The sequence below is a fragment of the Salvelinus alpinus genome, chromosome 10, assembly GCF_045679555.1.
Source record: "Salvelinus alpinus chromosome 10, SLU_Salpinus.1, whole genome shotgun sequence".
NCBI lineage: Eukaryota > Metazoa > Chordata > Actinopteri > Salmoniformes > Salmonidae > Salvelinus > Salvelinus alpinus.
In genome coordinates this window covers 17,683,885-17,688,417 of record NC_092095.1, presented here as the reverse complement: position 1 = coordinate 17,688,417, position 4,533 = coordinate 17,683,885, and positions in this window count along the sequence as shown.

The window sequence follows — 4,533 nt, the reverse complement described above, 5'->3', positions numbered from 1 at the left end:
GGTGCTACCTCTGCTGTTTCCTGAAGTCCACGATCAGCTCCTTGGTTTTGTTGATGTTGGGTGAGAGGTTATTTTCCTGGCACCACACTCCCAGGGCCCTCACCTCCTCCCTGTACGATGTCTCGTCATTGTTGGTAATCAGGCCTACTAATGTTGTGTCATCTGCAAACTTGATGATTGAGTTGGAGGCGTGCGTGGCCACGTAGTCATGGGTGAACAGGGAGTACAAGAGGGGGCTGTGTACGCATCCTTGTAGGGTCGCAGTGTTGAGGATTAGCGAAGTGAAGGAGTTGTTTCCTACCTTCACCACCTGGGAGCGGCCCGTCAGGAAGTCCAGGACCCAGTTGCACAGGGCGGGGTTCGGACCCAGGACCTCGAGCTTAATGATGACCTTCGAGGGTACTATGGTTTTGAATGCTGAGCTATAGTTCATGAACAGCATTCTGACTCTTGTCCAGAAGGGATAGGGCAGTGTGCAGTGCGATGGCGATTGCATCGTCTTTGGATCTATTGGGGCTGTAAGCAAATTGAGGTGGGTCTAGGGTGTCAGGTAAGGTAGAGGTGATATGATCCTTGACTAGTCTCTCAAAGCACTTCATGATGACAGAAGTGAGTCCTAACACACCTGCTGTCCCCCTCCCCACAAACACATGTCCTCTTCCTTCAGTTATCACTACAGTGCTGACCATGTCCACCATCATTACTGCGGTGTCCTCCACCATGCCACAAGTAAGTGTAATTGTGTGTGTGTGCGTGTGCGTGCGTCCGTGCCTGCATGCGTGTTTGTTTGTGTGTGTGTGTGCGTGTGTATACTGCATGTGTGTGTGATTCAGGTGTCCTAAAGTGAAGGTGGTGGACATCCACCTATGGACCAGCTTCCTGTTTGTGTTCCTGTCAGTGATAGAATACGCTTCTGTCAACTACTTTTCTATGCTAGAGGAGATGAGACGACTGAATAGAGAAAAGGTCATAGGTCATCAATTTCCAGGATATTTGTTGAGAGAGTATTCTCTCTACACAACACTGCTCTCTAGTGTTCAGATATGAGAAATTATGTTCTATATCCTAGTATGTTCTATATTATCCACACAGTGTATCAAGATGTATTCTTTTTGTGTGCGTGTCTGTCCCTCCATTCAGCTCCCAACCTCTTATAACGCCAGCCAGGCCATGGCCTTCGACGGCTGTTTCCACGGCAATGACATCGAGCGAACCCTGTTCCCCCATTTGTCAAACTCCCACGGAACTCCATCCCAGAACCCTGAGGATCCCCCCCAACCGAGGGGACACGTCTCCACCGACAACGGCTGGTGCGGCAGAACGTGGACCTGCTACTTAGCTACACCTACTTGATCGACTCGTACTCCTCGCATGGCCTTCACTATGTCCTACCTGCTATTCAATACCATCTACTTGAGTATAACTCCTCCTGAGGGGCCCTACTGAGCATACTGCTGGGACCCTACTGACTATAACTCCTCCTGAGGGGCCCTACTGAGCATACTGCTGGGACCCTACTGACTATAACTCCTCCTGAGGGGCCCTACTGAGCATACTACTGGGATCCTACTGACTATAACTCCTCCTGAGGGACCCTACTGACTATAACTCCTCCTGAGGGACCCTATTGAGCATACTGCTGGGACCCTACTGACTACAACGTCTCCTGAGGGACCCTACTGAGCATACTACTGGGATCCTACTGACTATAACTCCTCCTGAGGGACCCTACTGAGTATACTGCTGGGACCCTACTGACTACAACGTCTCCTGAGGGACCCTACTGAGTATACTGCTGGGACCCTACTGACTATAACTCCTCCTGAGGGACCCTACTGAGTATACTACTAGGGCCCTACTGACTATAACTCCTCCTGAGGGACCCTATTGAGCATACTGCTGGGACCCTACTGACTATAACGCCTCCTGAGGGACCCTACTGAGCATACTACTGGGATCCTACTGACTATAACTCCTCCTGAGGGACCCTACTGAGTATACTGCTGGGACCCTACTGACTATAACTCCTCCTGAGGGATCTACTGAATATACTGCTGGGACCCTACGGACTATAACTCCTCCTGAGGGACCCTACTGAGTATACTGCTAGGGCCCTACTGACTATAACTCCTCCTGAGGGACCCTACTGAGTATACTGCTGGGACCCTATTGACTATAACTCCTCCTGAGGGACCCTACTGAGGAATACTGCTGGAACCCTATTGACTATAACTCCTCCTGAGGGACCCTACTGAGTATAACTCCTCCTGAGGGACCCTACTGAGTATACTGCTGGGACCCTACTGACTATAACTCCTCCTGAGGGGCCCTACTGACAATAACTCCTCCTGAGGGACCCTACTGAGTATACTGCTGGGACCCTACTGACTTTAACTCCTCCTGAGGGACCCTACTGATCATACTGCAGGGACCCTACTGACTATAACTCCTCCTGAGGGACCCTACTGAGCATACTACTGGGATCCTACTGACTATAACTCCTCCTGAGGGACCCTACTGAGTATACTGCTGGGACCCTACTGACTACAACGTCTCCTGAGGGACCCTACTGAGTATACTGCTGGGACCCTACTGACTATAACTCCTCCTGAGGGACCCTACTGAGTATACTGCTGGGACCCTATTGACTATAACTCCTCCTGAGGGACCCTACTGAGTATACTGCTGGGACCCTACTGACTATAACTCCTCTTGAGGGACCCTACTGAGTATACTGCTGGGACCCTACTGACTATAACGCCTCCTGAGGGACCCTACTGAGCATACTACTGGGATCCTACTGACTATAACTCCTCCTGAGGGACCCTATTGAGTATACTGCTGGGACCCTACTGACTATAACGCCTCCTGAGGGACCCTACTGAGCATACTACTGGGATCCTACTGACTATAACTCCTCCTGAGGGACCCTACTGAGTATACTGCTGGGACCCTACTGACTATAACTCCTCCTGAGGGATCTACTGAATATACTGCTGGGACCCTACGGACTATAACTCCTCCTGAGGGACCCTACTGAGTATACTGCTAGGGCCCTACTGACTATAACTCCTCCTGAGGGACCCTACTGAGTATACTGCTGGGACCCTATTGACTATAACTCCTCCTGAGGGACCCTACTGAGGAATACTGCTGGGACCCTATTGACTATAACTCCTCGTGAGGGACCCTACTGAGTATAACTCCTCCTGAGGGACCCTACTGAGTATACTGCTGGGACCCTACTGACTATAATTCCTCCTGAGGGGCCCTACTGACAATAACTCCTCCTGAGGGACCCTACTGAGTATACTGCTGGGACCCTACTGACTTTAACTCCTCCTGAGGGACCCTACTGATCATACTGCAGGGACCCTACTGACTATAACTCCTCCTGAGGGACCCTACTGAGCATACTACTGGGATCCTACTGACTATAACTCCTCCTGAGGGACCCTACTGAGTATACTGCTAGGGCCCTACTGAATATAACTCCTCCTGAGGGACCCTACTGAGTATACTGCTGGGACCCTATTGACTATAACTCCTCCTGAGGGACCCTACTGAGGAATACTGCTGGGACCCTATTGACTATAACTCCTCCTGAGGGACCCTACTGAGTATAACTCCTCCTGAGGGACCCTACTGAGTATACTGCTGGGACCCTACTGACTATAACTCCTCCTGAGGGACCCTACTGATCATACTGCTGGGACCCTACTGACTATAACTCCTCCTGAGGGGCCCTACTGACAATAACTCCTCCTGAGGGACCCTACTGAGTATACTGCTGGGACCCTACTGACTTTAACTCCTCCTGAGGGACCCTACTGATCATACTGCAGGGACCCTACTGACTATAACTCCTCCTGAGGGACCCTACTGATCATACTGCTGGGACCCTATTTACTATAACTCCTCATGAGGGACCCTACTGACTATAACTCCTCTTGAGGGACCCTATACTGCTGGGACTCTACAGAGTATGGACTCCACCTGAGGGGCCCTTCTGAGTATGGACTCCACCGAGGGACCCTTCTGAGTATGGACTCCTACTCTGTGAAAATGTTTACCACTGGGACTCTACTTTAAAATAGTCTAGATGGCACTTTTATGTGTACAATCCCCTGCCCAGGCTGAAACAATAGATGTTCACTGCTTACTATAACCAAGGAATATTAGGGGAAAACCTTTCTATGCTTTATCACTATAACTGTTGAGTGATTTAGGTTTTTTCGTTTCATTTTGTGGTGAATGAATGGTGTATCTTATTATGTCAGTCATGTACTGTATGTTCAGAAATAAACATTATTGAAATCTGTCATTTTTATTCATTATTCAAACCTCTCTATCAGCCAACATTCCAGACAGCACCTGTGACCTGCCATAGGCAGCAGATCCGACCATTAGCACTCGTTCATTCTTCTCTGTGTAACAATTGGGATAATGGGCCAATTCGGAGTACAATGTATTTCTGCTCCCTGGATTGGGGTACGTTTTCCCGAGCCATATCTTGCGCCGGCTCCGTGGTGT